This window comes from Equus asinus, chromosome 3, assembly GCF_041296235.1.
Source record: "Equus asinus isolate D_3611 breed Donkey chromosome 3, EquAss-T2T_v2, whole genome shotgun sequence".
Lineage (NCBI taxonomy): Eukaryota > Metazoa > Chordata > Mammalia > Perissodactyla > Equidae > Equus > Equus asinus.
In genome coordinates, this window is record NC_091792.1 from 77,503,653 (window position 1) to 77,513,974 (window position 10,322).

At 55.9% G+C, this 10,322-nt stretch overlaps 1 long non-coding RNA gene across 1 annotated transcript in view; it reads right to left on the minus strand.

Annotated features, from left to right (window-relative positions):
* LOC123276872 (uncharacterized) overlaps positions 1–2,336 on the minus strand; it is a 28,604-nt gene extending 26,268 nt beyond the window's left edge. Inside the window, exon 1 of the long non-coding RNA XR_006513463.2 lies at positions 2,064–2,336. This is a non-coding gene — a long non-coding RNA (uncharacterized lncRNA). The remainder of the gene's footprint in view (positions 1–2,063) is intronic.
* Between the last annotated feature and the right edge of the window lie 7,986 nt (positions 2,337–10,322).

Consider the following 10,322-nt stretch of genomic DNA (forward strand, 5'->3'; position numbering starts at 1 on the left):
TATAGGAGAATTCTGAGGAAAGGCTTCCGTCACTACAACTGGAAAGGAGCAAGGAGCTACCTAGTCCAGCAGGGCAGAAGATGAGAGCATTGGCAGGGAGTCTGCTCTACACAGAAACAGAATTTCAGAATGAGGAAGAAAGGGGCTGTGATTTGGATTCTTAGTGAACAGCTTTGGACATTACTAAGCCGTTCCACCCCACCCACTCCCTATGTCCACATGCTACCCAGACTGCCAACCGTCATGAACAGAGAAATACTAACATCCTAGAGGGAGGTAGACCCACATTAGAAAGGTGATCAGAGAAAAGAGGGAACCAGTGATATTGATATTGGAGGATACCAGGGGAGAAAGAAGAATCAGAGAAATATTTACCATTCTTCCCCTTGCCTCCAATGAGACCTCTCTTTAAGCCCCCGACAAATCATAGTGTCTCTTTTCATGCATAATGTCTGTAACACAGAATTTTTGAGATGCAAAGATCCAAGGAGATTATCAAGTCAAAGCATTTTAAAAGTTGTAGAAGGAACTAGAATAGATCTGGGAAAAACATCCCTTCATGCTACTAAGTCAGATTCCCTTTCTATATCTCCCATAGCATGCTCTGATCTATCCCTTTTCAAATATCGCTGTGTTTATTGTGTTGGAAATAAGACGTATCTTAGAATCAAAACATTTTATAATTATAATTGGCAGTGCTTTTTCCTTCCTATTGGTACATAAAATAATGTTGCATCTTACAATCAATGGCATCATAGATTCAAAATATTTGGGAGTTATGCCTTGTCTTCTGGAGTTTCCTGAATTGTAACTCCTTTAAGGAGTTTCCCCCCTGAGGATAGTTTAGGTTTTGTTGCAACTATTTTAGTTACTTATGTTTCCCTTCCCTTTCTCAAACACATCTAAAAATGTCCACCTTCATAGACTCATTCTTTGGATCCTGCACTGTTTTAATGTCTTATATATCTAATATATCATAAAAATGTAAACAGTTAGAAGAAAATAATATCATCTAATTTGGAATCTTCTGGTTCTGAGTAGAATAGTGCTTTTGAGAAGATCGATGTTACCTCGAAAGCTACATGAAATGCAAAAAAGTCTCTCTTAAATGTATGCGAGAGCTGCTGAAGCAATGAGGACTAAAGGGACTAAGATTCAAGAAAAGAGAGAACTGCGGAGAAGTGAGCTGAAAATCTGCTCTGCTTTTCTCTGGGGTCAGTTGCTGACTCTAGGCATGTGCAAGAGGCAAAATCCAGGCTTTGACTAGTTGGAGGGATACTTCTGGGGAGCATAACAACTAGCAGGGCTTTAGGAAGTCTAATAGAAATGGAGTGACAGAGGAGGAGACATTTTAGGAGCCTCAAAGAGAAGACCTGTTCTCCTCTTAAGACAAGTCTGTGACTTCTGCCTGCTGCCCTCCCTCCTGTGTTCATTCTCTCTCCATCTCTCTCTCTCTGTCTCTCTCTGCATCTCTCTGGGCCTCTGTCTCTCTCTGTGGGGCTGTGTCATTTTCTGTCTCTCTTAGTCTCTCCCGGTCTCTGTTTCTCTGTCTCTTTCTCTTTCCATTTCCATCTCTCCTTCTTTGTCTCTCTGTCTCTCCTCTCTGGCTTTATGTCTGTGTCTCTCTCAGTCTTTCTCTCTGTCTCTCTAATCCGTTGTTCAGGAGAAGCAAGATGAGATATTCTGAGCTGCGCTTGGTGGCCTGCGTGCAAAGAGCTAGTAGAGGGTCCCGGCTCCCAGACGGAAAAGACTCCCAAATCCATCCAAATGGCGTCCTGCCAATAGGCAGACAGTGGTGTCCGAGACAGCCCCCGCCCCCTAGCCTCCGTTGAGCCTGCAGCCTCAGCCTCCCGGGAGACCTGGAGGCAGAGGTTCCTAGCTGAGCTGAGCCTGGATCCTGGGAGAGAAACCTGTTTGTTCTTCTGAGTGCTAAGTTAGGGTCATGCTCACACCCAGCATAGACAGCTGGGAGCTCCTTCCAGTCCTGAGTCTGGCCCTGCCCTCCTCTCCTCCAGCCTCCTCTCCTCCCCAGCTCTCTCCAGCCACTCTAGCTCCTTTCTCACCTGCTCTCGGCCAGATTCCCTTGTGCCTCCGAGTGTCTGGCCCTCGGAGCTTCCCTTGGCACACTGCTCCCAGATGTGTGCAGGGCTGGCTCCTCTTGTCCTTCTGCTCATGGCACAAATGTCCACTCAGAGGCCTTTAGACCCACCTCAGGTGCCGGAGTCCAGCTCCAGCTGAGTCCAGGTTCCTGAGGGAGGAACCACGTCGGCAAAGGGAGGGGAAGGGAATGAGACTGCACACCAAGTTGGTGAAAGCACGTCTGAAGTCTTTATTGTCAAGCGTGCGTTTATATACATTTTAAGGATTACATAAGCATCTGGGGTACATCTATTTTCTGCCCTGAAATAGCTGGGTTTTCCCCCATGATATCATTTTGCTTCCTTAATCTATTTGAGTCACGAGCAATTTCTAAAGGTTACTTCCCTTATTCAGTTTTGGTAAAGAGTTGTTCTTCTCATTTTCTGGGTAAGTGCAGTTAATATTTATAGACCTCTACAGTATTCTTTGCAGGGGACGAGACTCAGGTTGTGCTGGACAGAGCCAGCCTTGGGGCAAAGGTGAGCCAAGGTACGTCCGGAACAGGCACATACAGGTCCCCACGTCCTCTTCTATAACTCCCACACTGAGACGTCTGACCTTTTCATCCTCTTCTATAACTCCCACACTGAGACGTCTGACCTTTTCATCCTCTTCTATAACTCCCACACTGAGACGTCTGACCTTTTCATCCTCTTCTATAACTCCCACACTGAGACGTCTGACCTTTTCATCCTCTTCTATAACTCCCACACTGAGACGTCTGACCTTTTCATCCTCTTCTATAACTCCCACACTGAGACGTCTGACCTTTTCATCCTCTTCTATAACTCCCACACTGAGACGTGTGACCTTTTCATCCTCTTTTCTTGGCAGGGTCCCCGGGGATATTGAAGGAGTGTTAGTCAGAAGAGGGTCTTTCTTGTCTTTTACAGTGAGATTCACCTTTCCTGGCAGATTCCCCTGGGTAAGCACAAGCGTCATGAAGAGAGCCAATACAGCAACTAGTAACATCAGATTGAGCAAGGAGGGCCCTTGGCCATTCCTGCCGGGGTTGCTTTGCAAACTCCCATGGTTCATGTGACCCGACATTGTCACTGGGCTACAGCAGTTGCAGGACTGCGTCTGGCACTCAGGGCTGCAGGCCCTCCCTCCAGCACCCTGCTTCATTGCCCTCTAGCACCTGCGTGTCTTTTCCACATGGATTTGCTTTCCTCACTTGGTCCCTTCCCCTCACAGTCGGTGAGCTCCTGGAGGCCACGGGCCGCATGAGGGCTTTCAGAACCGCCCCCAGGCTCACACCGCGCCTTCACAGAGTGAGTGCAGGGCCCACAGCAGCTGAAAGAAGGGGATGATCTCAGAGGGCCTTCCACCTCTGAGCAGCTCCCATCGTGGCCATGGATGCAAATCACGAAAGGTACCTGTTGCTTTGGCCAGGGGAACCCCCAGAAGGACCGCTGAGTGTGCCTTCCCTCTTCCAGTTACTCCTCTGAGCACGAGTGGCCACCAAATCCCTGGTGGTCGGGCCCAGCATTGCAGCAACAAGCAGGACAGTGGGAGAGAAAAGACACACCTTTGTTCATGGCCAGGAGGCAGCGGTTCCACCAGGGCCCAGGGCGCAAAGGAGAAGGCCGTGCAGGCTCCGGGGGTGATGTGAGGGACCTGCAAAGCCTCTCTTGCTTCCTCTCTCCCTGCACTGGCCGCGGCATGTGCACTTTCTCCACGAGGCCTCCTCACCGCAGCCAGGGCACTGACTCCACTCCACATTCAAATGAGGACCCCGAGGCTCCAACAAGGATGGCCTCGGTCCTGCTCTCCAGAGGAGGGGTCCTGTGCTCTGCCACGTTCTGCAGTAGCCAGGTGCCCAGCCCACCTACAGCTCAGGCTGCCCTCTGCCCAGAAAGGCCTCGAGGGACTAGAAGGCCCTGTCCAAGGCCTCGGAGAACAGTGGGTCATGGATGGACAACCGAGATCTATAGACTCTTCTACAAGCTTGTGGGGTCCTTGGAGTCACTCCTCTAGGCTCCTCAATTGACGGAGGAGTAACCTCAGGCCTTCTATCCATTAGCCCCTTCCACACTGGGGGCGGGGACAGGGGGGGTGTCACATCCTCCATCCAGGTGCCCAGAGTGGTGGACACAGGACCCCAGACCTTGTCAGGCATCTCTCCTCCTCATGCTGCAGACCTGGGCATGTTCCTAGGGGACTGGAAACCCCTGGGCTGAGGCAGAGCCACCTCCAACCTCTTTCTTCTTTGCGGTTGTCACCTCCCCAGTGTGCACTCCCCTCCTGACCCCCACCCTGGGCAGGCAGAGTGTGTGTGAGTGTGAGAGTGAGTGTGCGCCCAGGTGCGGATGCCCAAAGGAAAGGACCCCCAATGGGAGGGCATGGACAGAGGTCCCCCAGGATCTTAGGGGCTCTCCTTCCCAAGGCCAATCTCCTGGGATGCTAGAGCTGGCCCAGGGGCCTGGAAGCCTCGCTCCTCCTCTGGACTCTGCCCACCTCGCGGGCCCAGGGCCAGTCCCTGTTTCCCCTGGCCTCAGCTTCCCAACTGTCCCATGAGTGTTGCGCTGGAACGGCATCAGCCCTGCTCAGCACGAACACAACCCTGGGCTCCTGCCCTCCGGGGTGTGACGGGGCCACCCTCAGGGGCTCCCTGGCCTCTCTCCCTTGGGGCAGCCGGGCCTCCTGTACCCGGCCAGGCATACAGAGCAGCCCTGCCGGCAGCATACGTGGGGGTCCCCTCCCTCAGCACGCATGTGGACCACAAGAAGCTCCTCACATGGCTGCTTTCGATCAGTGCTTCTGAAAATATGGAAGCAGACTAGGATGGCCACCTATTGCATGACACCGCTTATCGCATACATCCAGAAAAGATTGACCACAACCTGCCAGAACACACATTAGGGGTTGTCAGGCAGTGAGGGAGGAACGGGGGATGAGCACTTTGGGAACAGGCTTCCCTTGTGGTGAAGGGAATGTTCAGCAAGTGGACAGTGGTGATGGAGGCCGAGCATTGGGACTGTACTTAACACTCAGGAATTGTACAATTGAAAAGGAAAAAATGCAGAGTTCTTAAAATATAAATAAATTTATTTTACAATTTACATAAACACCAAAAAAAGACAAGAAAACGAGAAACATAAACGGCTACACAGACATACAGGTTAAGGGGTGAGAGGAAGGGAGGTTGTGGTGAGGGAGAAGGTGGAAGTGATGGGTCAGGAGCTGGGGATGATGGGGGTTGGAGAGTGAGCTCTCCCGGGGACAATGCTGGGGCCTGAGCGGGCTCCAGGGCTCCAGGAGGATCTGGAGCAGGGGATGGCTCTCCCTGCTCCCTGGCGACAGCTTCAGCCTGCCCCAGGGCACTGGCAGGAGCCGGAGCAGGGGATGGCTCTCCCTGCTCAGCTGGTTCCATGAGAGCCGGCTGCATGGCTCCTGCCCGAGCCTGAGGAGGGGCTGGCTCTCCCTGCTCCCGTCCTGGGGCGCCGCTTGTCTCCTGCCCTTGTGCAGGAGCTGCTGGATGTGATTGTGCTCCCTGCACACGAGCTGGGTCCTGTGCTGGCTCTGATCCTTGTCCAACAGTCCCTGAGGACGCCAGCCTTTTCCCCACGCCTGCCACTACGCTATTCCTGCCCAGCTTCTCCTCCCTCGGGTAGCTGGACTCCGTGTCCTGAGTGGACCTCCGCAAAGACAGTGACCAACAGCCAGCCCAGAAGCATCAGAGCCCTGCTCAGCTGCCCCTGCTCTTTCTTCTGCCCTCTGCGCCTAATGCTCCCAGATCAGGCACCACCCTGTGTCTGCACAGAATTCTCCATGGGATGAAACAGATAGACCTCAGGGGCTCGGGAGAAACCTCAGGCAGATGGTGCTGCCCGGCACTCCACGTCCCACCCGATCAGCCATGAGCCGGGGTGGGAATGGGACCCGCCCACCAGGCTTCTAACCCCTCATCAGCCTGGTCCTCCTCGCGGTGGTCCACTCACACAAACCACCCTTCCACATACACACACACACACGCACACACACAGTAACACACACACACACACCCAGGGAGGGGACGTAGGGCTGTCCCAGTGGGACCACAGTGGTGGCCTGGCCTGGATTGTCCCACCCTGGGCGTCCCTGTGTTACCTTTGTGTCCCTCCGCACGAACGTCCAGAGACGTCTCGAGCGGGACAGGAGCCTGCCTTTACGTCCAGGGCGCTCCTTGTGGGCTCTGCTGAGGCTGCGGCCCCGGCAGATAGGCAGACAGCAGAGAAACATGCTGCTCCTTCTAGACGAGTGCTAGACGAGTGAGCTGTTGGGGGCTGTCTCTAGGAGCTGGGTGCCTAGAGACCAGGGTTCCAAGTTCTCTTGGGCCCAGTGAGGTCACTGCCTGGGGTCCCCTTCCCTAGGCTTCCTGTTCACACAAGACCTCCCTAAGGGCCCCCTGGGCTGCTGACTGCTCACCCTCCATCCCAACACCACGGCCATCCACAGTTGCACCAACACAGCCCATCCCACCGCCCCCGAGGAGGCCTGGCTCGATTCAGAAGCCAGCATTGGGGACCCAGAGCTGGTCAGACCTGGCTCCTCCTTCTTGCCAGTGATGTCCCCCTGGACAGCCATGTGCCTCTCAGGGCCTCCCCATGCCCCCATCTGTGCAGTGCGGGTCGTTCAAGTACTTACTTGCTAAGGGTGTCTTCAGGTGTCTAGACCTATCAATCCCTCTAGCGCCTGTCAACCCATGGGCCGCTACCCCGTGGAGCTCCTGCCCAGACTTAGCACGGGAAGGGTTCCCCAAAGGGCTGGGCGGGACAGACAAGACCACTCCAACAGACCTGGGGCTGCTCTGGCATCTGGGAAAGGCACTTCCCCTCCTGCCTGTTTCCCAGTGTCCCCAGGGAGCGTTGACAGGAAATGATGTTCAGACATCATCTCCCTCCGGCTCACAACCTTCCGGGGCCTCCTGTTAGGTTGAGACTCAGGTCCAACGGCCTCCTGTCCGCCTCTGTGCGTGGGAGACCCCGGAATGGCTCCCAGTGTTCCCACCCCCTAGCCACACATCTTATGTGATCCGGCCTCCTCACGGGGAAGGAACTGGGTTCCAGCCAGTAGAATACGGCAAAGGGACGGGATGTCCCTTCCAAGACGGAGTTCAGGACATGTCTGTGACTTCTGCCTGCTGCCCTCTCTCCTGTGTTCATTCTGTCTCCATCACTCTCTCTCTCTCTCTCTCTGCGTCTCTCTGGGCCTCTGCGTCTCTCTGTGTGGCTGTGTCATTTTCTGTCTCTCTCAGTCTCTCCCGGTCTCTGTTTCCCTGTCTCTTTCTCTCTCCATTTCCGTCTCTTCTTCTCTGTCTCTCTGTCTCTCCTCTCTGGCTTTCTGTCTGTGTCCCTCTCAGTCTTTCTCTCTGTCTCTCTGATCCGTTGTTCAGGAGAAGCAAGACGAGATATTCTGAGCTGCGCTTGGTGGCCTGCGTGCAAAGAGCTAGTAGAGGGTCCCGGCTCCCAGACGGAAAAGACTCCCAAATCCATCCAAATGGCGTCCTGCCAATAGTCGGGCAGTGGTGTCCAAGACAGCCCCTACCCCTCTAGCCTCCGTTGAGCCTGCAGCCTCAGCCTCCCGGGAGACCTGGAGGCAGAGGTTCCTAGCTGAGCTGAGCCTGGATCCTGGGAGAGAAACGAGGAGGTGGTGCCTGTTTGTTCTTATGAGTACTAAGTTAGGGTCATGCTCACACCCAGCCCAGCGAGGAGATGCTTCCAGGCCTGAGTCTGGCCCTGCCCTCCTCCCCTCCAGCCTCCTCTCCTCCCCAGCTCTCTCCAGCCACTCTAGCTCCTTTCTCACCTGCTCTCGGCCAGATTCCCTTGTGCCTCCGAGTGTCTGGCCCTCGGAGCTTCCCTTGGCACACTGCACCCGGCTGTGTGCAGGTCTGGCTCCTCGTGTCCTTCTGCTTGTGGCACCAATGTCCGCTCAGAGGACTTTTGACCCACCTTAGGGCTGCACGCCCTCCCTCCAGCACCCTGCTTCCTTGCCCTCTAGCACCTGCGCGTCTTTTCCACATGGATTTGCTTTCCTCACTTGGTCCCTTCCCCTTGCAGGCGGTGAGGTCCTGGAGGACACGGGCTGAGTGAGGGCTTTCAGAACCGCCCCAGGCTCACACCGCGCCTTCCCAGAGTGAGCGCAGGGCCCACAGCAGCTGAAAGAAGGGGATGATCTCAGAGCCCCCTTCCGCCTCCGAGCAGCTCCCATTGTGGCCATGGGCGCCAATCATGAAAGGTACCTGTTGCTTTGGCCAGGGGAACCCCCAGAAGGACCGCTGAGTGTGCCTTCCCTCTTCCAGTTACTCCTCTGAGCACGGGCACGAGTGGCCACCAAGCCCCTGGTGGTCAGGCCCAGCATTGCAGCAACAGGCAGGAAAGCAGGCCATGAAAGACACACCTTCGTTCGGGGCCTGGAGGCAGCGGTTCCACCAGGGCCCAGGGCGCAAAGGAGAAGGCCGTGCAGGCTCCGGGGGTGATGTGAGGGACCTGCAAAGCCTCTCTTGCTCCCTCTCTCCCTGCACTGGCTGCGGCGTGTGCACTTTCCCCACGAGGTCTCCTCACTGCAGCCAGGGCACTGACTCCACTCCACATCCAAATGAGGACCCCGAGGCTCCAACAAGGATGGCCTCGGTCCTGCTCTCCAGAGGAGGGGTCCTGTGCTCTGCCACGTTCTGCAGTAGCCAGGTGCCCAGCCCACCTACAGCTCAGGCTGCCCTCTGCCCAGGAAGGCCTCGAGGGTCCAGAAGGCCCTGTCCAAGGCCTCGGAGCACAGTGGGTCATGGACCGACAACTGAGATCAATAGACTCTTCTACAAGCTTGTGGGGTCCTTGGAGTCACTCCTCTAGGCTCCTCAATTGACGGAGGAGTAACCTCAGGCCTTCTATCCACTAGCCCTGTCCACACTGGGGGCAGGGGCTGGGGGGGTGTCACATCCTCCATCCAGGTGCCCAGAGTGGTGGACACAGGACCCCAGACCTTGTCAGGCTTACCCCTCCTCATGCTACAGATATGGGCATGTTGCTAGGGGGCTGGAAACCCCTGGGCCATGGCAGAGCCACCTCCAACCTCTTTCTTCTTTGCGGCTGTCACCTCCCCAGTGTTCACTCCCCTCCTGACACCCACCCTGGGCAGGCAGAGTGTGTGTGAGTGTGAGAGTGAGTGTGCGCCCAGGTGCGGATGCCCAAAGGAAAGGGCCCCCAATGGGAGGGCGTGGACAGAGGTCCCCCAGGATCTTAGGGGCTCTCCTTCCCAAGGCCAATCTCCTGGGACACTAGAGCTGGCCCAGGGGCCTGGAAGCCTCGCTTCTCCTCTGGACTCTGCCCACCTCGCGGGCCCAGGGCCAGTCCCTGTTTCCCCTGGCCTCAGCTTCCCAACTGTCCCGTGAGGGTTGCGCAGGAACTGCATCAGCCCTGCTCAGCGTGGACACGGCCCTGGCCTCCTGCCCCCCTGTGTGTGGCGGGGCCACCCTCAGGGGCTCCCAGACCTCTCTGCCTCAGGGCAGCCGGGCCTCCTGTTCCTGGCCAGGCACACAGAGCAGCCCTGCCGGCAGCAAACGTAGGTGTCCCCGCCCCAGCATGCATGTGTACCACAATGGTCTCCTGACGTGTCTGGTTTCCTGTGTCCCCCTCCCCTCCTTGGGCATGGCTTCATGCCCATGGCAGCACTCCTTGCCATTGGTCTGCTAGCCCTTTGGATACCAGAGAGCTGAAGGCACCTGAGGCTGCCAGTGATCCATGGGAGGCCAGGACAGCCTGGTGACTGGCTGACATCATTCCTGCAGCTGGAGATGTTCAGAGTGACTGTGCTCCCTGGAGGCCCGGGCCAGCGGCATGGACAGAAGATGCCCACTGTGTTTTTGTCACCCTCGTCTGTAAGTGCTTTGCTACCCAGCTAGTCAGACCCTGGGGAGGGTGGCCCAGTGGCCGAACAGCACTAGAGACTTTTGTGAAGGTGCCCTTGGCAATATTGAGTCCCTTCTCTTCATGTGAGGGAGGGCAGAGCTGGCTCCATGCCTGACCACACCTCCTTGGTGAAGGTGAAGGTGGGCTTCTTCAGGACAAAGTCTCAGTAGGCAGTGAGGTCATGGCGCTGAGCACACTGGCATCAGCAGAGGTCTTCGTCTTGCTGGGGGAGGGGCAGAGGGAGAGTCCTCTGTGCTGAGCATGGCCACAGCAGGGAGAGGGAAAGGCACAGAGACA